Source organism: Anarhichas minor, unplaced genomic scaffold, assembly GCF_050575085.1.
Source record: "Anarhichas minor isolate MPS153535 unplaced genomic scaffold, ASM5057508v1 ptg000136l, whole genome shotgun sequence".
In the NCBI taxonomy this organism is placed as follows: domain Eukaryota; kingdom Metazoa; phylum Chordata; class Actinopteri; order Perciformes; family Anarhichadidae; genus Anarhichas; species Anarhichas minor.
Window position 1 is genome coordinate 5,198,726 of NW_027466582.1, and position 23,138 is coordinate 5,221,863.

The window sequence follows — 23,138 nt, forward strand, 5'->3', positions numbered from 1 at the left end:
GCTCATATCAATCACCTGTGTGCCTGCCAGCATCATAGGTTGCCACAGTGATGTAACTTCAAAGAGACTACAGAGTTGCACCAGATTTACAGAGTTAAAGCTGAGGGCCACCCGTCAAAATACTTTTCAAAACTCAAAAAAAAAATCGTAGCTCCTATTGCTTCGATATCTATGGATTCCCGCCAGCAAAAAAAAAAGGTGTTTCCAGTTGCTGTTTATTGAAGGTTGCCACCTCAGCTACATTGGTTTTATTCTTTATACTCCAGAGCTGCTTCTTGGTTAAAATTCTATTCAAGGGTGCGTTTGCTCAGTACAATCCATGTGAAACATCAATCAAATGAAGTATTTCATCTGTTGTAAAGCCACGTTTAAAGAAGTCTTCAATGTACTCACAATCCATTTATATGTCAAATGTAGGGTAACCTATGAAGAGCTGCTCTACGACTGTTGTGTTAAAGTATCTCATAATTTCGACTTTCTATAGCAACTGGAAACATTTGGTCAGTGTTGTGGTTACAGATGGATGCACCAAAAGTGTTGGTGCATTTTCTTTTTTTTTTGCTGGTGAAAAAAAAAAAAAAAAAAAAAAAAAAAAAAAAAAATCCGGTTTTTTTTCAGCGAGCAAAAAAAAAAAAAGAAATCTTTTTTTTTTTTTTGCTGGCAGGAATGGGCTTCCATAGTTATCAGACCTTGAGAGGAAGGACGACTTGATGAACAGATAATGTGACAGTTGTGTCTGTAGTGTAACAAATGTGGCTTTTGTGGTAATCTAGAAATGGGGGAAGGTTTTCTGTGCAAGATCTTTTTAGAGTCAGAATTAATTATGTGTCTCTATGGAGCAGATTGTTGGACTTTCAGGCTGCCAAATGTGTAAGTCTGATCGATTCCAGAGCAATGTGTCTGCGACCAGGACAAGATTAGCTACATTTTGTCCAAAAATGATGGATGAAGAGTGAAAATTGTGGGATTGGTCGCAAATTTAAAATGTTTTTTCACAGGATTCTGGAGCTCCTCTACACTCTGGCGATAGCCTCACTTGCTCTGAGCTACACCAATTATAAAGTCAGAAAATGTCTAAAAAGATGATCAAAAGTTGAATAAAGATTCGACGAAAAAAATAGTTGGAATGCAGCAGAATCAGCAGTCCAACAAAATGTTAAATACCAAACCAAGCAAATAATCATGAGCCACAAATCTATCTATATGCTACACGCTCATAGTAGATGAAAAGACAGCGGGAGACGGGATGCTATCAAAATTGTTTTTATAAAATGTACGTGAACAGAAATCCTTCTGTATCCTGTCTGTAGACAGATTTACATCACAGCTTCAAGAAATTGACAGTTTAAGTATTTTACATAAATCTACAGAGGCTTTTTCCATTTGAAAAAACAAAACAAAAACATAATAGAATTAAATGACGATGCTGGTATGGGGTCAGAAAAGGCACTAGTACCATATGACGGGGTAGAACAAGAAAAGAAAAATAATTGAAATATAAACAATGCAATACAATAATCTGTTATCCATTGAGTAAAGTTCAGTGTCAAGATACCCTCTTACAAATTCCAAATAACCGAGGCTCACCACAGAGGAAAAGGAAAGACCAAAAAAGCTTAAATGTCCAAGTGTGGCACAAAACAAACATTTTAAAACAAAGCTTCAAGTCATGAATACTGAAACATTTTAGTAGGATCCATCTTTTTGAGGAAGGTTGACCAGTGAACATTTCAAAAGTATGCATTCCTGCAGAACTGAAATAAGTCATCATCTACATTCTCCTCCAACAATATATACATTTTCATTGCAATAAAGGCGGCACCCAGCATCTGTTTAGTGTAAAACAAACCTCTCTCTTGTGTCAACTCTAATATAGAAAATTAAGGAACTCGTTCCCGTTAGATAACCACTTCATTTTTGTGAACTCCATAACTGTGTTAGTCAACTGGCACATTTTCTTGCTCTTCTTTGATCAACGGGGGCACATTTTCTTGCTCTTCTTTGATCAACGTGGGCACATTTTCTTGCTCTTCTTTGATCAACGTGGGCACATTTTCTTGCTCTTCTTTGATCAACGGGGGCACATTTTCTTGCTCTTCTTTGATCAACGGGGGCACATTTTCTTGCTCTTCTTTGATCAACGGGGGCACATTTTCTTGCTCTTCTTTGATCAACGGGGGCACATTTTCTTGCTCTTCTTTGATCAACGGGGGCACATTTTCTTGCTCTTCTTTGATCAACGAGAGCACATTTTCTTGCTCTTCTTTGATCAACGAGGGCACATTTTCTTGCTCTTCTTTGATCAACGTGGGCACATTTTCTTGCTCTTCTTTGATCAACGTGGGCACATTTTCTTGCTCTTCTTTGATCAACGGGGGCACATGTTCTTGCTCTTCTTTGATCAACGTGGGCACATTTTCTTGCTCTTCTTTGATCAACGGGGGCACATTTTCTTGCTCTTCTTTGATCAACGGGGGCACATTTTCTTGCTCTTCTTTGATCAACGGGGGCACATTTTCTTGCTCTTCTTTGATCAATGGGGGCACATTTTCTTGCTCTTCTTTGATCAACGGGGGCACATTTTCTTGCTCTTCTTTGATCAATGTGCTCTTATTGCCCTGACCTGTGGTTCCCATTGAGTATCCCAGGCACCCTGCTGGGACTAAATACACAACCTCAGTGTCCCATTCAGTTTTTATGGTACTCGCAGTGTTTGGACATACAGCAGATCCGTGTGTTTCAGCCGGCAAATACTGAAGATTCTCATTTTCTGATTTGAGTAAAGTATATCCAAGGGGTCCTGTCGGTTCACCTGGGACTAAGTACTCAACTTCGGCAATGTGTGACTCTGTTTTGACATCATCATGAAGTGGACAACATTGTTCTTCCGTGTCTGGTTCTGGACTCATATTGCCATAACTTGGATCATATGTCTCCTCTTTTATCTGTAGGTTTCCCTGAAGAGGACTGCCACAACCTGAATCCACTAGATCGTTCTCCGGATCTGTTGGGAACTCAGGGTCCCCATGGAACAGAGTTTTCTCGTTAATTTTGGCACAATCGAGTAAATGCACACGACCTTCAACTGAAAGGTATCTTGCTTGTCGCACAAAATTACCCTGGTTAGTCTTCTTGCCAGGCGCTTCGCTAGAATACCAGTCACATTTCTTTTTAGTAAACACAAATGGCAGTTGGAAGACCTTGTCTGGGTCATTTCGATATTTACGATACTCCTTGACCATGGAGTTGACTTTGGATGCAGTAGCTATTGTAAATTCCCAGCTCCTGTGATGTTGTGAGCTAATATCAAAGTTATAGTCAAGGATGTCATACACAGCGTTTGGCAAATAGCATTTACTTTTCGTGACTGCAAATTTATATATCTCAAACACTACAGCTCTCGTCAAGTGCTCCAAGTCCAGTTTTTCTTTCTCTCTTGATTTAGATGTCACGTCTAGATCCAAACCCATCTCTATGCAAATGGGATAACGGCTAACCAATACTTCACTCCGATCAATTTTCTCTGGTTTTTTTACGACACTTGCCGGTGTGTCTATTTTCACTTTTGTTTGCAGTGCCAGCTTTCTTTTTTTGATAGTTTCCATCACTTCACTTCCATGCAAAGCCGTTGTCGGTTTCTCTTTACTTACAATTTTAGATTGATTGACTGGTAATGGTTGAATGACAAATACTTTATTGTGCCAGGTGAAAAAGCCATCTTCTTGTTTCATCCGTTTGTTGTACGGCCATACGGTACTTACTTCTTGCCCCTGCATGCCAGTGTTGAAGTTGTGTTGAAGGATATCATTAATGATCTTGGGTCTTGTTCCACACAATCTTCTGGCAAAACAAGCCAGTTCACCCATAATCCAGTATGTCAATACATGCGGGTCAAGCTTTTCTTTTGGTTGGTCTTTGTCCACACACAGGTTCAAACCTATTTCCTTGCAGAGAGGGTATCTGTCCATTATCATCTCCTCTATTGCTGAGAAGGTAGAGGACGGATCCTTTGCTGGTTCTCGTGCAGTGCAGTTTCCATCATCAGAACCTGCATCAGTCATGGTATGTGGACGAGGATGATGCATGTGACCAGAGTCAGAGTCATCCTGACGATGCTTATGATTTCTGACTTGATCGCATTTGGGGCAATACATCATTCTGAAATGGCTTGGTTCTGGTCTGCAATTTGGGTCAGGGAGTTCAAACTGCTTTTTCATTTGAGGACAATATTTTTTCATCAATTTCTTACTTGTCAAATGCTTCATAGTTGTCTTTGTAAAGGCACTGCGACACAGCTCATTGTTGAAATTCAGATGAAAATTATACTCCAGTATCTCTGTGATGAAATGCCTTTGGGCTGATAGTAGATCTGTGGCAAATGTGTGAAGTTCAACCATGATGCCATTGGTTAGCAATTTGGGATCAAGATTATGTTTTACTCCAGATCCTACATCGAAATCAATGCCTAATTTCTTGCATCTGGAGAAGGAATAAAGTGGACAGTCTTCTTCATGTGGTCTTGAGAGGATTTGCTGAATATGATTGGCCCGCAATTGCCACAGCTTTAATTTGAGCTCATTTTGGTGTTCTATGTCAAGGGAACTGTCTACGTCTTGAATTATGAATGCAGCCTGGGAAGAACCAGCACTAGCTGCATCAGAATTTGGGTTGTTCTGGGAATCCTGTTTCACGTTTGTTGAGCTTTGCTTCTTGTTGCATAAAAAGCCTGAAAAATGTATAGGCTTTATAACATTCCTTTTCTCCGGTATAGCAGAAATTCGTGCAACAATACTTCTGGCATGGTCAGAATCTCCACGTTGCAAATCAAGATCCAAATTGTGTTTTAGGATGTCAACACAAATCTGCTCAAATGTTCCACACAACTTTTCTGCAAAGTTTGTCACTTCAGTCATTGCTCCATAGGTCAGTTTGTTGATATCCATTTTCTTATTTGGTTGAGTATTGTTCACATGTAGTTTCAGACTAATTTCCTTGCAGAAGGGATAAAGATCCACACTCTCCTGTGAAATATGTTCTTTAGTGTCAGCCTGTGAATGAGGAGGAAACCCGCAGGCGACATCACACTCCTCCATCCTCGATATGCTGCTGAGTTCAGCGTTGGCACTGCCCACACTCTGAGTTGCCATACTTATTGATGGCATGCGACCATGAAGTTCAAAGACCTCTTTTGAGAACTTGACTGCATCTTCACAGTCTTTGAGTTGTCTTACTCTGTTCATAATTTTACTTGTGAAAATATTTCTCTGGTATTCACTCTCCAGGCTGATGTCAAAGTTGTACTCAAGAATCTCCATGATGAAATACTGTTGGGATGAATTCATTGCTAGGGCAAATTTAGCAATGTAATGCAGAATATAATCAGGAAGAGAGTCAACACTGAAGTTTCGCTTTGGACCAAATCCAATGTTGAATTGAAGGCCAAACATCCTCGACTTATTGAATGGACCGAACTCTAATGCAGAGAGGATTTGTTTTCCACGGTTAGCACGCATCTTCCACATGTTCTCTGTTTCCATTTCCTCTTCTTCCATGTCACTTTCGTTTGGTGCATTTTTTAGAGTCTGTGTTTGCTCTTCACCTCCACCAATTCCTCTCTCATCAGGCTGGCTTGCAAACTGTGGGATCAGATTTGAGTTTACAGTTGGTAAACTAGATGAGGTGTCTGAGCTCAGAGAACATTTTGGAATTTGTAAGTTATCTTCATTACCAGAGTTTTCTGAGTCTGTGAGTTCTTCCGAGTCGAGATCAGACTCTCTGAGAGGACAAGTGGAGTAGTTCTTTGGATTTGTCTTAGGCGTTTTCTCCTGTGTTTGCAGTGCCAGCTTTCTTTTTTTGATAGTTTCCTTCAATTCACTTCTATGAATGGCAGCCAGTTTCATTTGACTTACATTTCTATATCGTTTCTTCGACAAACGTTGAATAACAAATACTTCATTGAGCCAGGACAGCGAGCAATCACTGTATCTCGTAACTCCGCTGAACTGCAATGCAGGATTTACATCTCGCCCCAGCATGCCAATGTTGAAGTTGTGTTGAAGGATATCATTAATGATCTTGCGTCTTGTTCCACACAATCTCTTGGCAAAACTACCCACTTCCCTCATAACCCCGTGTGTCAATACATGCGGTTCAAGCTTATCTTTTGGTTGGTCTTTGTCCACACACAGGTTCAAACCTATTTCCTTGCAGAGAGGGTAGCTTTCCATTATCATCTCCTCTATTGCTGAGAGGGTAGAGGACGGAACCTTTGCTGATTCTTGTGCAGTACAGTTTCCATCAGCAGAGCCTGCATCAGTCATGGTATGTGGACGAGGATGATGCATGTGACCAGAGTCATCCTGAGGATGTTTATGATTTCTGACTTGATAGCATTTGGGGCAATATGTCACTCTCAAATGGCTTGGTTCTGGTCTGCAATTTGGGTCAGGGAGTTCAAACTGCTTTTTCCTTCGAGGAATTCTGTTTTTTGTTGTCATATTCATTATTCTAATTCGGTCCACAGCTGCGTTTGTAAAGGCACTGCGATTCAGCTCATTGTTGAAATTCAGATGGAAATTATACTCTAGTATCTCTGTGATGAAATGCTTTTGGGCTGATAGTAGGGCTGTGGTAAATGTGTGAAGTTCAACCATGATGCCATTGGTTAGCAATTTGGGATCAAGATTCTGTTTTACTCCAGATCCTACATTGCAATCAATGCCTAATTTCTTGCATCTGGAGTAAGAATAAAGTGGACAATGTTCTTCATGTGGTATTGAGAGGATTTCCTGAACACGATTGGCCCGCAATTGCCACAGCTTTAATTTGAGCTCATTTTGGTGTTCTATGTCAGGGGAACTGTTAACATCTTGGTCTATGAATGCAGCCTGAGGTGAATCAGCACTAGCTGCATCTGAATTTGGGTTGTTCTGGGAATCCTGTTTCACGTTTGTTGAGGGGTCATTAATTGAGCTATTGCTATTCTTGAACTTTTTAAAATATGTTGTTAGTTTCTTTTGTTCCAACATAGCAGGAATTCGTGCAACAATACTTCTGGCATGGTCAGAATCTCCACGTTGCAAATCAAGATCCAAATTGTGTTTTAGGATGTCAACACAAATCTGCTCAAATGTTCCACAGAACTTTTCTGCTAAGTTTGTCACTTCAGTCATTGCTCCATAGGTCAGTTTGTTGATATCCATTTTCTTATTTGGTCGAGTATTGTTCACATGTAGTTTCAGACTAATTTCCTTGCAGAAGGGATAAAGATCCACACTCTCCTGTGAAATATGTTCTTTAGTGTCAGCCTGTGAATGAGGAGGAAACCCACAGGCGACATCACACTCCTCCATCCTCGATATGCTGCCGAGTTCAGCGTTGGCACTGCCCACACTCTGAGTTGCCATACTTATTGATGGTATGGGACCATGAAGTTCAAAGACCTCTTTTGAGAACTTGACTGCATCTTCACAATCTTTCAGTTGCCTTACTCTATTCATAATTTCACTTGTGAAAATATTTCTCTGGTATTCACTCTCCAGGCTGATGTCAAAGTTGTACTCAAGAATCTCCATGATGAAATTCTGTTGGGATGAATTCATTGCTAGGGCAAATTTAGCAATTTCAAGCAGAATATAATCATGAAGAGAGTCAACACTGAAGTTTTGCTTTGGACCAAATCCAATGTTGAATTCAAGGCCAAACGTCTTGGACCTAGTGAATGGACCGAACTCTAATGCAGAGAGGATTTGTTTTCCACGTTTGGCACGCATCTTCCACATGTTGTTCTCTGTTCCCATTTCCTCTTCTTCTATGTCATTTTCAGTTGGTGCATCTTTTGGAGACTGTGTTTGCTCTTCATCTTCACCAAACCCTCTTTCATCAGGCTGGCTTGCAAACTGTGGGTTCAGATTTGAGTTTACAGTTGGTAAACTAGATGAGGTGTCTGAGCTCAGAGGACAATGTTTTGGGACTCGTAAGTTATCTTCATTGCCAGAGTTTTCTGAGTCTAGATCAGACTCTCCTAGAGGACAAGTGTAGTCATCCTCTTCTGCCATTTCTTCTCGTTCCATGTCACACACAGATTTGTTCATTAGCTTCAAGTCCAGTTTCTCTTTCTCTCCTGGTGTCAAACTATTTTCCGTGAAAATGGGAAAGCGGTTTTCTTTACTTGGAGGATTTGTCTTAGGCATTTTCTTCTGTGTTTGCAGTGGCAGCTTTCTTTTTTTGATAGTTTTCTTCAATTCACTTCCGTGCATAGCAGCTGCCCGTTTTAGTTTACTTACATGTCCAGGTTGTGTGTGAGATAAACGTTGAATAACGAATACTTTATTGAGCCAGGAGAGCAAGCAATCACTTTGTTTCGTCACTCCGCAGAACTGCAATGCAGGATTTACATCTCGTTCCTGGATGTCAATGTTAAAGTTGTGTTGAAGGATATCATCAACGATCTTGTGTTTTGTTCCACACAATCTTTTGGCAAAATGAGCCACTTCCCCCATAACCCCGTTCGTCAATACATGCGGGTCAAGCTTTTCTTCTGGTTGGTCTTTGTCCACACACAGGTTCAAACCTATTTCCTTGCAGACAAGGTATCTGTCCATTATCATCTCCTCTATTGCTGAGAAGGTAGAGGACGGATCCTTTGCTGGTTCTTGTGCAGTGCAGTTTCCATCAGCAGAGCCTGCATCAGTCATGGTACGTGGACGAGGATGATGCATGTGACCAGAGTCAGGGTTATCCTGACGATGCTTATGATTTCTAACTTGATCGCATTTGGGGCAATATATCACTCTCACATGGCTTGGTCCTGGTCTACATTTTGGGTCAGGGAGTTCAAACTGCCTTTTCATTTGACGAACACCACATTTTTGTACCAATTTCTTACTTCTCATCTTCATCATAATTTTGTTAGTAAAGGCACTGCGACACAGCTCATTGTTGAAATTCAGATGGAAATTATACTCCAGTATCTCTGTGATGAAATGCTTTTGGGCTGATAGTAGGGCTGTGGCAAATGTGTGAAGTTCAACCATGATGCCATTGGTTAGCAATTTGGGATCAAGATTATGTTTTACTCCAGATCCTACATTGAAATCAATGCCTAATTTCTTGCATCTGGAGTAAGAATAAAGTGGACAATGTTCTTCATGAGGTATTGAGAGGATTTTCTGAATATGATTGGCCCGCAATTGCCACAGCTTTAATTCAAACTCATTTTGGTGTTCTATGTCAGGGAAACTGTTAACATCTTGGTCAATGATTGCAGCCTGGGGTGAATCAGCACTAACTGCATCTGAATATGGGTTGTACTGGGAATCCAGTTTCACGTTTGTTGAGGAGTCATTTATCGAGTAATTGATTTTCTTGAACTCTTTTAAATATGTTTTTAGTTTGCCTTCCTCCAACATAGCAGGAATTCGTGCAACAATACTTCTGGCATGGTCAGAATCTCCACGTTGCAAATCAAGATCCAAATTGTGTTTTAGGATGTCAACACAAATCTGCTCAAATGTTCCACACAACTTTTCTGCAAAGTTTGTCACTTCAGTCATTGCTCCATAGGTCAGTTTGTTGATATCCATTTTCTTATTTGGTCGAGTATTGTTCACATGTAGTTTCAGACTAATTTCCTTGCAGAAGGGATAAAGATCCACACTCTCCTGTGAAATATGTTCTTTAGTGTCAACCTGTGAATGAGGAGGAAACCCGCAGGCGACATCACATTCCTCCATCCTCGATATGCTGCTGAGTTCAGCATTGGCACTGCCCACACTCTGAGTTGCCATACTTATTGATGGTATGGGACCATGAACTTCAAAGACCTCTTTTGAGAACTTGACCGCATCTTCACAATCGTTCAGTTGTCTTACTCTATTCATAATTTCACTTGTGAAAATATGTCTCTGGTGTTCACTCTCCAGGCTGATGTCAAAGTTGTACTCAAGAATCTCCATGATGAAATTCTGTTGGGATGAATTCATTGCTAGGGCAAATTTAGCAATTTCAAGCAGAATATAATCAGGAAGAGAGTCAACACTGAAGTTTTGCTTTGGACCAAATCCAATGTTGAATTCAAGGCCAAACGTCTTGGACCTATTGAATGGACCAAACTCTAATGCAGAGAGGATTTGTTTTCCACGGTTAGCACGCATCTTCCACATGCTCTCTGTTCCCATTTCCTCTTCTTCCATGTCACTTTCGTTTGGTGCATCTTTTGGAGTCTGTGTTTGCTCTTCACCTCCACCAATTCCTCTCTCATCAGGCTGGCTTGCAAACTGTGGGTTCAGATTTGAGTTTACAGTTGGTAAACTAGATGAGGTGTCTGAGCTCAGAGAATGTTTTGGGATTTGTAATCTGTTATCTTCATTGCCAGAGTTTTCTGAGTCTTTGAGTTCAACTGAGTCTAGATCAGACTCTCCTAGAGGACAAGTTTGACAACGATCTCCCTCTGCTGTTCGAGTGGTACACAATTCAGTGTGATGAGAGATTATGTTTGTCTCCATGTCTTTAGACTGTCCTCTTTTGTTTGCCCTTTCACTTGTTGTTAACAGAGCCCTCTTTTCCCGTTTACTTTTGAAACCAGACTGCCTTCTTTTTGTCACTTCTTTAAACAGAGTCTGCTGGACTTCCATACTGGACAGTGCTGAGCCTCTGGATCCTTTGAAGGGGTTTGTCTGGAAGGAAAATGGCTCACTTTTAAACTCCATGCTGATCCCACTACCAGTGGTGATAAGTCCATCTCTTCTCTTTAGTAGGTGTAATATCCTGAACCAAATTTGATTTTTTTCATGTTGACTCTTGAGATCAAGTTCAAAATTGTGTTCCAGCACACCCAGAACAATAAGCTTGTAGGATGCAGTCAGTATTTTGGTGAAGTGTACCAATTCCAACATCACGCCCTTTGTTAACAAACCTGGATCTAGACTTTGTTTTGACCCAACATCAAGGTTCAGACCAATTGCTTCACAATAAGGAAACTTAGGGAGAGGACCATCCTCCTTCAGTTCTTCTGCTGACACTTCTCCTGAACACTTAAATTCATCACTGTCTTCACCGTGTGCTCCTTCCATCTCTTCCAAGAGACTCTCCGTCTTCATGTAGTCGTTGGATGCTTCTTGTGAACATGTGTATTCATCTCCATGTTCACCATCAGCAGTATCATCCATCTCGACCACAAAACATTCAGTCTTACTTTCTGCAGATGCCATGTTCAGTCCATTGTTGCTTTTGCGTTCTGGTTTTGATGACGTGTCAAAGAGAGTAAAAACTTCTTTTGTATCTGTAGGAGGTTTCCTGATCAGGTCTTTGACTTTGTGCAGAATTTGAGCAGTAAAGTCAGTCAGTTGTTGCTCATCTTTCAACCCAAGATCAAAATTATTCTCCACAATGTTAGTGATAAAATGCCCTTTACTCTCGTTTACCGTTTTAGCAAAGTCACAGACCTCAAGTATGACACCATTTGTCACTAACTGTAAGTCCATTTTTTTCTGTGTGTTGGATGTTACATTAAAATCCAATCCTATTCTATTGCTGTGATGGAATGGTTCTAGACACCTTGAATGTTCCTTTCCACGCATAATGCGCCACTGCCATACTTTGTTGGAATCCATCTTTTTGTGGTCTTCCAGACTGCGGGTGTCCATGTTGTCCATTACAATGATCTATTCTTCTTTGTCGTCCATGTCATTCTTTCCTGTAATCAGTTCATGAGGAAAAAAAGGATACATGATCAACAATATATCTTAGCCTGGAGTCATACACAATTTAAATGTATTCATAAATATCAGACATTTTACACTTACAGGTTCTCAAATGTGAGGATTTGCACTTTTGTCACCATCTTGTTGTGAACTTAATACATTTGGGTTTTGGACTGCTGATCATAACGTTGAGTCTCTGGTTACTTGTGATAGGCATTAGGCAATATCATTGACATTTTCTTGGCTAGACGATTGATCATTCTATCTAAACACTAAAATACTATGGCCAAAAAAAGTTGCAATAAAGGGACGAGCATTTCTTTAGAGATTAGGTGAAGGGATTTCTCAAGCAGCAATATGCTACAGCTAAAGTTAACAGAGGGTGCATTGAGTTTAAATATGATGCAGGGGCCGGAGCCTGAGCCTGTCCAAAACTGGGAGATTAACAGGATTCTCAAGTGACAGAAGCTCTGCAAAGCAGCCGGACCAGACTGTCTAATCAGCTGTCTCTGCTGTTGACATCTTTAAAACGTCTTTGTGCTTTTGTGCGACTGTGGCCGACCTCTCCCATCCTGGACACAAACTTGCTGGAGTTATTTGGTTCAGTGTAAAAAAGAAAAAATGGCGACCTTCTTTACAATAGTGTTGTGGAATCTCTGTGAAAAAGGGAATTCTGACTATCGCCTCACCCCATGGACACTACATGTTAATATTAGAGTAAAGTCTCCCTAGCCTTCAAATTGAGTTACAAGAACCACATCTTTTGGATTATAATCTTTGCACAATGCAATTACGATCTGATCTGTAGTGATGTCAGCTTGCTACTTACCTCATAACACAGGATTTAGCTTAGCAAGGAGTTCCTCCAACATGTCTTGCCCACACTGCATATCTGCATCTTAGTTGGACATCCCCCAATCAGCGATGGGACGGCGGTAGTACAGTGGTACCCTGAATGAAACAATTTTGAAAAGTTGGTTAGCTCATGCCCTCCAAAAATAGACACAACAGAGTTGAACAGCGGTGGAAGAAGTATTCAGATATAGTAATACTACAGTGTAGACACACTGTTACAAGTTACGGTCCTGCATTAAAAATCTCATGAGGTAAAAGTACAAAAGTATTAGCATGAACATATTCTTTAAGTTTCTAAAATAAAAGTACTCAATCTGGAGAAAGGCCCATTTCAGAGTATCATATCACTGAATTATATATATATATATATATATGCGCCAATGTTACCGGTGGTGTCGTTCAATTGAGATATCGCTTCTCTCTTTTCTACATTTTAGATTCATACTCTTGGATTGAATCTTGTATTCGTGATGGACAGTCCACAAATGGGTCCCGTCATTTCTGTATTAGAGATAAACATATTTGTTTGAGATACATACCTTTGAAAATTACGTTTCTGTATTTGTGATGGAAATACTTGAACTTAACATGAACCTCATTCTGAGCTTAATGTTAAGATACAGTTTCTCTAAGGGGCTTTTATTTTGAAAGGGTGGGACTGGGTGGGGGAGAGGAGACAGAATCATAATGTTCGACACACACCTTAAGTCAATATGGACCCAAAGTTAAGCGTTTTTTTTAGCTCTCTTCACGCCGAAACCCCATTCAAATGAATTATGCTCCGTTTTTCGGGAAAAACGCTGGGCGAATCTTTCTAGAAAATAGATAGCACACGATTCCCGATCAGGCCTCACGTTTTGATGTATTTTTTGCGCAGGTGTTGGCAACGCTGTGTGAGGAGAAGCGCGGCAAACCTTCTGGCGGATAAAGATTATTAAACCCGATGGATTATATACAGTGTGCTTTGGCACAGGCAGTTCTACTGCTTTTCTGCTACAAAGCCACACTGAACAACTTGAAAATGCATTTCCTCAGAAAAAGTGCTGAAAAGACGACCTGTCTGACAAATGTTGAAGGCCAAAAGCATTGAACTGCACTGCTGAAAACCCTTCTAGTTGAAATGTCTAACTGGCAGAGTTGGAAGCTAAACCTCATTATCTAAATCTAAAGAAGCTAAGAGCTGAATTACAATGCAGGAAAAGCTTGAAGCTAAACGATTTTACTGTCAAAGTAATAGTAATAACGGTAGTAGTAGTAGTAGTAGTAACATAACTAGTAGTAGTAGTAATCGCAGTAGTTGAAATAACAGTAGTATTAGTAGAAGTAGTAGTAATAGTAATATTTGTAGAAGCAGTAATAGCAGTAGTAGTAGTAGTAGTAGTAGTAGTAGCAATAGCAGTAGCAGTGAAAATCTCTGAGACCTGAGTGACTGTGTGTGTGAGAGACAGAGAGACAGGAAGAGACAGCAGACAAAGAGAGAGTGAGACAGAGAGGTAGAGAGACAAAGACAGAAAGAGACAGACAGACAAAGAGAGTGAGACAGAGAGGTAGAGAGAGACAGAGAGGTAGACAGACAGAGCGAGTGTGTGTGTCACTGGTTGCCCTGGTGAGGAAGCACCTGATTGGAGAGGCTGACTAATTAAGAAACGTTACAGTAGACAGTGATTAAGAACAACACTCCTGCCTCCTTTTCCAGGAGTCTGATTGCCAAAATATGGATATCATGAGAAAGATAAGACTCTGCTGAATGCGGTGATGTAGTTTTTAGGTTTGTGGTGTTAAAAATGTGAGCTACAGAGCAAATTAGAAAACTGGTACCGTCTGCTTTCTTTGAGACATTTGTCATCAGAATTAACATGGAGTCAAATGGCTGGAGTTAAAGATAAGAAGAACAATAGTTGGAATGCTGATTCAGTGAGTGTGTGTGTGTGTGTGTGTCAAAAATTCTGATTCTGTCTCCTCTCCCCCACCCACTCCCACCCTTTCAAAAATAAAAGCCCCATGGATTAACTGCATACTCATAAGAGGTGAAAAAGGTGACATGCCTGAAACCCTGTGTGGGTGGGGGGGGGGGGGGGGGGGAGCATCCCGGGAGAATTGCATTTTCAATATGAGCTTTAAAATGTTGCATTCTGGTGTACTCTGAGAAGAAAATTAAGTGATAACAATATTTAATTTAAGCAAAAAAATAATTTATTATTCAGTGATTTGTATTTCAGATGTAGTTGAACAGCTGTATAGTTAGCTTTTTTTTTTCCAATCAATATTATTATTCAGTGTGGCTTTGTAGCACAAAGGCAGTAAAACTTGAATGGGGTTTCGGCGTGAAGAGAGCTAAAAAACACTTTGGGCCCATATTGACTAGCCATACATTAACGTAGAAAAATGATTTAAAGTTTAAAACGTAGACAAAACGCTGCACTTTATTTAGCCAAATGAACATTTTGATAGCTAGCACAGTTTTCATGAAGTCACAGATTAAGTTTCAGGAAAATTTTGAGTCCGTTCAGATTTTATAATGGGTGTGTATTGCACAGAATGTTCAGCGCTAGAGTGAGGGCATAACTGTCAGAGTGGAGCGGAGCTTGAAAATCTTCTGGGATTTTTACAAACAAATTGCACCGAGTCCCACAATTTTTACTCTTTACACACCATTTTTGGCCAAAAAGCTTGGAAATGTTGTGCTGTCGCACACAGATGTCCATGGAATCCAACGGACTTACACATTTGTCTCAAAGAGCCGCAGAGCGACATGAACTCCAACCAACTGCTCCATTACTCCCATATTTTGTCACTCAGACTCCTGCTTTTTGTTAAAAGGGAGGCAGGAGTGTTGTTCTTAATCACTGTTTACTGTAACGTTTCTTAATCAATCTGCCTCTCCAACCAGGCGCTTCCTCATCATGGCAACCAGTTACACACACGCACCAATCTCTCTCTACTTTATCTCCTTGGAGCAGAGGCTGCATTTAGCATACCCTGCCTTATCAATTTATTTAAAATACTGTGACAGCGGGAAGCTGTGCTGCTCTCCCTTCACGTCTGTTTAGACCTCCACCTTTATCCAGGCCCAGCTCATTTACATCTCAGCCCTGCGTCAAGCTGCACTTGAAGCTCTTTGACCACATCATCTCATCAGTATCTGGGCCTCATGTTTCGTGGTCGTGAAAGTTATTCTGACCACGAAATCGCGTGGACTGAACCGGAACATGAGGGGGGGCTGCATGTTTCATCACGTTACGTTTTTTCACTGCGGTCAAGCACGTCATTTTGCGGTACGCGTATGTACTAGGCATTACGGTAGTAGCGTGTAAGAACTGACTTCAAAATAAGAGCAAACAGGCAGAAATTAAAGCTCTGTAAACCGGTGGTGAGGAAATTCAAGAAGTGGACCAGTGAAGCTCTGGAGGATCTTCGGGCGTGCTTGGACTGTACAGACTGGGATGTCTTCAGGACTGCTACCAACAGTCTGGATGAGTACACAGAGGCTGTAACTTCATATATCAGCTTCTGTGAGGACAGCTGTGTTCCAACAAGCACCAGGGTGAGTTACAACAATGGCAAACCCTGGTTTACAGCGGAACTCAGCCAGCTAAGGCTGCACAAGGATCAGGCATTTAGGAGTGGGAACAAGGACTTGTACAAAGATGCAAAAATACAGGTTTAGCAAGGCAGTGAGGAATGCTAAACGTCTGTACTCTGAGAAACTGCAACACCAGCTCTCAGCAAGTGACTCTGCTTCTGTCTGGAGAGGTCTCAGACAGATCACCAACTACAAGCCTAAAACCCCCCACTCCATGAATGAACTCCACCTGGCAGATGAGCTGAATGAGCTCTACTGTAGATTTGAAAGACAATGGGACAGTCCTGACTCCATCCCCCACAGCTCCATCAACCAGCCCCAGACCACCAGCCCCCCCTCCCCCAGCCCAGCAGGGGCTCATGCCTCTGTACCTACTACTCTCCTGCACATCCCTTCATATTTTAATACACTTGTCACTTTTACATTTTACTTACATTACACTTGTTTACAGTCCTGTTATCTGTTTGTTGTGCACTTTATTTTATATTCTTTTAAATTCTATTGTAAATTTTAATGTTTCTATTTCTTGCACTGTTGATTGTTTAATGTTATTGTCTAATGTTATGCACCACCCGCCTTGACAAATTCCTTGTATGTGAAACATATATCGGCAATAAAGGGTTCTGATAAGTCTTTAAATCATAGATAAATTAATTAACACATTAAAAACATAAATAGATACATACGTAAATAACTTTAATTAAAGACAATAATATTTACTGCATGCAAACTGTATTTTAAGGAAAAATAAAATTCCGATTCTGTGAATACTGAATCAAATATATTAATAGAGAATACATTAACACAGACCAGTATGACTTCAAAATGACAGTACACTACATCATATCCATAAACTTTAAGGTTACACAAAGTGACTAATTTCACTTGGGACTGATAGCAGACCACCTCAGAGAATATCAGGACATTCTTATGTAGAATTTCAGAATAAAAGCCCTTTACAATCTCATTCATGAGCCAATTTACCTCACATTTCAGATTAGATTTAAAAGAAATGGTCCATCGTTACATAATACTTTCACTTCAGATTAATAGTACACTACCTCAGAGTGTGACTCCGGGATAATCAGGACATTCTGATGTAGCATTTCAAAATGAAAGCCCTTCAAAATCTAATTTTGAAGTCGTACTGGTCTGTGTAAATGTATTCTTTATTGATATATTTGAATACGTATTTACTAGTGGTGTAACAGATCACCCCTCACGGTTCAGATCACTCGAGTATTGTTTTTCTTTTTTTTTTACAGTGTAATCATAATAGTGTGTAATAAAGTTTTACTGCTGCTGTTCCTTTTCAAGTAACAAGTCCCCGAAAATCAATGCAGAGTGTCAGTGAACAGATATAAAGCAGTAGTGTGTTCACGTGAACGGAGCAGGTTAAAAGCATTTAACGGCGAAAGTCATGGCGAGCAGAGGAAGTTGAGAAGCCCCCGGCGTCATTTAAGTCGCAAGTAACGGCAATACATCGGCATGTCCACACATATGAAGAGCCACCATCCCGTCTGTCAGCGACGGGGGACACTCCGTTGTGGAAAACAAAGGATTTCAAAATCTGGTTAAAATGCTTGAGCCACGATACGAAATCCACTCACGGACCCACTTCAGTGTGAAGCTGTTCCAGGCCTCTATGAGAAGGAAAAGACTGTAGAGAGTGCTTTCACCACGGCAGAGTGGATATTCATAGTCCGGTGCTGCAGACACGCCCCTCTGTGAGCGTCACACAGACACACACCTGGGGCAGGTACTGACAGAAGAGTGGAAGAGGAGAGTGGAAGCTAGACAGGCCCAATAGTAATATCACGACAGAAAGGTCTACCCTCTCCCCAGGCAATGTAGATATTCTCATCTTTTTGAAAATAATGGTAATTATTGTAAACATTATTGTGTATTTGAATGACATAACCCGACAGGAAGTAAACATAGACCCAAGTTGTTGACTAGCAGTTCAGTTCAGTCTAAACAGTGGAAGCTAGCTCACTGGCTGTTTCTTTCTTTCAATATTGATCAAAGGACGAGGGTATCAACATACCTCATGTTGCACTTAAATTTAACAGAATTGAATATTCTTGAATGTTTTATTTTTATTTATTTATTTCAAATTGGGCATCTTCAATATTTTTTGTTTTTATGTAAGATTATATCCCAAAGTTCTTTTCTTTAAGTGTTCTTGAAGTTCTTTAATTAATAAATGGAAAGCAAAGTTATATTTGTCTCCTCTCACTTTTCTTTGTTGATCCGAAAAATGATCCGAACCGTGACTCAAGAACCGTGATCCGAACCGAACCGTGAGGTTTGTGATCCGTTGCACCCCTACTATTTACACAATTGGAATTCAATGTTTTCCCTGAAATACAGTTTGCATGTGGCAAATATTATTGTGTGTTTAAAGTTGTAATTTACAAAATGTATACTTATTCATTCATTCGGTTTCATTGATGGATGTATCTATTTGATTATGTTTTTTATTTATTAATACATTTATCTATGATTTACAGACTTATTGAATGAATGAGACATGTCCTCTCATGCTAACCGGAATTTATCTTATTTTGAAGTCAGTTCTTACACGCTACTACCGTAATGCATAGTACATACGCCTACCGCAAAACAACGTGCGAGCTGGCTTAACTGTGTTTTTCGAAGTGGAGGCTGGCTTGACCGCAGTGTTTTCTCCTCCTAAATCGCGATAATGATGAACGTTAAAAGTCAACAAAGTTCCGCATGCAGTGGACGTTAGCCTTAACCCAGCAAGTATTAACTGTAACGGAACATAACGGAACTTAAACTTTAACGGAGGGAAAGACGGTGTAGACATCTTAACACTCACATCAAAGATGTTTTATTGTGAAGATCACCACATCACCTTTTCTCCTTGTCTCACTCCAATCTGAGAAACACGCTGGCTGGACCATTAACCTTTCAGCTTCTTTAGATAATGCAGTTTAGCTTCCAACTCTGACAATTATACATTTCAAATAGGTTTTTCATCAGTGTAGTTCAATATGTTTGGGCTTTAACATTGTTAAGACAGTTTCAAAGGACACCTCTTCCCAATAAACGCCATTTTCTGCTCCAAAACATGAGTTTCAACTTTCCTCTCCAGACCCTGAGAGTAGAGTCTTCCTCCCTCAAAATGTGATTTATTTAACGTTACAAAACACCGACATTCTCTACAGCGACAAAGTGGGAAAAACACAACGAAGCTCCACTGTGATTTCACGACTCAACGGTGTTGCTCTTTCGAGTTTATCACCGGGGGGGGATAAACAGCCCCAGCAGCCATGATACAGTTTTGAGAAAAACACAACCATGATCGAAATAGGACGAAATAAACGAGTGAAACGTACCACATGTAGGCTGAACAATCGCCGGATCTTCTTCTTCTTCCTTGTTAAGTACTCGCACTACTCCCATGTGATGTCTTCATGTGTAAAGAAAGGCTTCACGTTTCTCAGCTGAAGAAGAAACATTTGGAAGAATGAGTCCGGAACCTTCACAGGAAGTGACGAAAGACCATCTGCGCAGGGATTTCAAAATAAAAGTTTTCTAAAAACTGCGAGTCAGTGATTAAAACGGGATTTTTACAGAAATACAACAGAAATATAGAAATACTTCAGCGATGTCTTCCCCCCACCCACAACAGCTTTAAACAAATCATCAAAAGCACGGCTGTCTTATATTAAATAACCAATTCACAAACTTAAATTCTTAAAACACAAAATCAGGGGTATTCAATTGAAATTCAAAGAGGTTAATTTACTAAAATGTCCTCCCAGAAAAGGTCCAAACCTATATGTAAATTGTGTCTTCCTATAGCACTTTATTAAATAAAACAAAAAACGACATACATTTTCATATCATTTCAACTATATAAAAAAACAAGACAATGTATTGTTAATATTATTCGCAGGTTTATTCTCATTATTTATCAGATATTGGTCACAGGTCCAGATCTACTGGGATATAACCGTCACTCACAGTCCACCATTTGGTGAAGCCCACACTAAATGAATGAATTCAACAGAAGAGGCATTCCTAATTGTTGTAGATATTTCCTTCCTTTGTAGAAAATTAACTCAAACTGAGCAAGCCATTACAGTTCATTTCAGAAAACACCCAGACACACACTTTTTAGCCAATTACTCCATAAGGTAAACTTAAATATTTCATTCAACCATACCAAATCAGAAAACAAAACAACAAATTAGGTCTGAATTAGCGTTAGTATTAGACGCCAAGGACAAGTTGGCATTTTGACACCTTACAATATACATTTTATGTACAGTAAATCATTTATGAGTTATGTTTATATGTTTGTCTGGGTGGAAAAAAGACCCTTGAGATAAAACCGGACACTGCTGCTTGGTTGCATAAAGACTTAAAGCAACGTGAAAATCTATGTATTTGTCTTTATTCTCTATACGTATCAGTGCTGTGCTGGTCTGTTCAGAAGGCTCTGAAAAGCTGGTTCGGCATGTAACCCAGGTGGAGGAAGGAAGACTGGGCTTCTCTCTCGAGGGTCGCCAGCTCCTGGACCGTCGGGGCCAGAGCATCCACGTGGCCCTTGTAGTTACCACCTTGGCAAGAGCAAGAGGTTTGTTGGTCAAGCAGTGAATTAACAGCCAACACACACGATAACTATAGATATTTTGATTAGTGTACTGGAAGATTGTTTACTATTCACAAAGCCAGTGTGGCCACAATATGCTCGTACACAGGGGTCCCTATAGAGCACATATAAATTCAATCCTTTTGATGAAACAGGAAATACTCTTGATGTATTGTACGTACACACTCATCCAGGACTAGGAAGCGGACTTGGGACAGACTGAGCTTCCCAGTAGATATGAGGTCATCCAGTCTTCCTGGTGTTCCCACCACAATGTCAATCTAATTATAAGATGACACAAAAAACATGGCAAAGTAATGACGTCTGTTAGTTAAAACTGTTTAAACTCTGTTTTTAAATATCAAATGTTTGTTTGGAGACAGTAGGCTACATGTCACCTACCCCCTGTTCCAGAGCAGCCAGCTGGTCTTTGGCAGCCACATCACCAGCAGGTTCCTGTAGGGACAAATAAACCCAAGTCAACAGTTAAAATGAAGCCCTGGCTCCATCTTCTGGTATAAAAGAAGAATTACAAACACTGTTATAAATGCTTCAATGATGAATTTTGATGTGGCTCTGTGTTTTTAAAAAGTACCTACACGTGCATTTTCTGCACAATTCACGGTTTCCCAATATCCGTGCCGACCAACGCGGACACCAGCTGTGTGGAGTCGTACCTGAGTTTGGGGTTGTCCACGTATTTCCCACACTGCTTGACATTGTTGAGGGTTTGTTCGGCAAATTCTTTCGGCGGCTCCAGGATCAGTGATTTGGGTGCGTTGGAGGATGCTTTCACCTGACTCACTTTGGTCAGTCAATGAACTGCCATATATTCCCTTAGCTTTGGAACGGAACGACAACCCCCCAACCCAACACACACACTCATGCCACTCACACACAATCACTTGCACATATTGACATTCACCTGGAGTCCTCATTTAATTTTGATTACTCAATGAACATTTGATTTCTATATCTCGGACATGTGGTGTATTTGATTTAATTAACTTTTTTTGTGTTTAATTCTGTATTTGAAAATAAACTATCCGTTTTGATTTGATTTATGATGTGTGCGTAAAATACACTCGACCTCAATTAAACACATTAATTGGTTGAGTTTTGCTTACGTTGCATTTTGTAGCCGGGTTAGTTCTCTCTCTAACTGTTCACAGTGATATCGTTTTATTAAATTAACAGGGTAGAATTTCTATTATTCTCCCGTCTGGAGCCCAATGTGTACTTTGAATAGTTGTGAGAAAAACCTACACTACAGTGTGTGTGTCAGGTCTCTGTGTGCGTGTCAGTGTGTGTCAAACTGCACTAATTAGCTGATATCAATCACCTGTGTGCCTGCCAGCATCAAAGGTTGCCACAGCGATGTAACTTCAAAGAGACTACACAGTTGCACCAGATTTACACAGAGTTAAAGCTGAGGTGCACCCATCAAACTACTTTTCAAAACTCAAAAAAATCATAGCTCCTATTGCTTCGATATCAGACCTTGGGAGGAAGGACGACTTGATGAACAGATAATGTTGACAATTGTATCTGTAGTGTAAAAAATGTGGCTTTTGTGGTAATCTAGAAATGGTGTACGATTTTCTGTGTAAGATTTCTTTAGTCAGAATTAATTATGGGTCTTTATGGAGCAGATAGTTGGACTTTCAGGCTGCTGTTGCCAAATGTGTAAGTCTGTTGGATTCCATAGTAATACAGTGCCCTCCAGAATTATTGGCACTCTTTGATAAAAATGAGCAAAACAGGCTGTGAAAAAAATTCTTTGCTGTTTATCCTCTTGGTCTTTCACTCAAAATATTCACAAAAATGTAAAGTAAAATTATTGAAAAAAAAAAAAAAAATGTTGACATTAAACAAATATTTTTCTCCAAAACATGTGTGCCACAATTATTGGCACCCCTAGAACATCTCATGATTAAAATCTAACTGAAGTATAATTCCAGTCATATTTTACATTTTTAAGTTCACCTGTTTGATTAGGAACTCTTAAGTGGTCAACCATGACTTCCTGTTTCACTGGGGTATAAATGAGGTGACAGGCCAAATTCCCTTAGTCATTCATCACCATGGGAAAGACCCGAGAACACAGGGACGATGTGCGACGAAAAGTTGTTGAGCTGCACAAATCAGGAAAAGGATATAAGAAAATCTCTAAACAGTTGAAAATACCCATTTCCACTATCAGGGCAATAATTAAGAAGTTTAAAGCAACGGGAGATGTTAAGAATCAGCCTGGAAGAGGACGTGTGGTTCGACTGGCAAAAGAATCTCCAAGGATCACAGCTGGAGAATTGCAGAGGTTAGTTGAGTCTTGGGGTCAGAAAGTCTCCAAAACTACCATCAGACGCCACCT

General features: G+C 40.2%; 2 long non-coding RNA genes across 3 annotated transcripts; both read right to left on the reverse strand.

The window, feature by feature from the left end:
* Positions 1-1,247: 1,247 nt before the first annotated feature.
* LOC142941717 (uncharacterized) lies at positions 1,248-19,645 on the reverse strand. Its single transcript, XR_012951531.1, has 3 exons — positions 19,506-19,645; positions 12,532-12,653; positions 1,248-11,695 (listed from the first exon to the last, which is right to left on the reverse strand). It is a non-coding gene; the product is annotated as an uncharacterized LOC142941717 (long non-coding RNA).
* Positions 19,646-20,069: 424 nt separating this feature from the next.
* On the reverse strand, positions 20,070-22,229 carry LOC142942115 (uncharacterized). Of its 2 annotated transcripts, XR_012951563.1 has the most exons (4): positions 21,445-22,229; positions 21,170-21,223; positions 20,950-21,048; positions 20,070-20,735 (listed from the first exon to the last, which is right to left on the reverse strand). It is a non-coding gene; the product is annotated as an uncharacterized LOC142942115 (long non-coding RNA). The 2 variants fall into 2 exon arrangements; XR_012951562.1 differs by having other exon boundaries at positions 21,170-22,229.
* Positions 22,230-23,138: the final 909 nt, after the last annotated feature.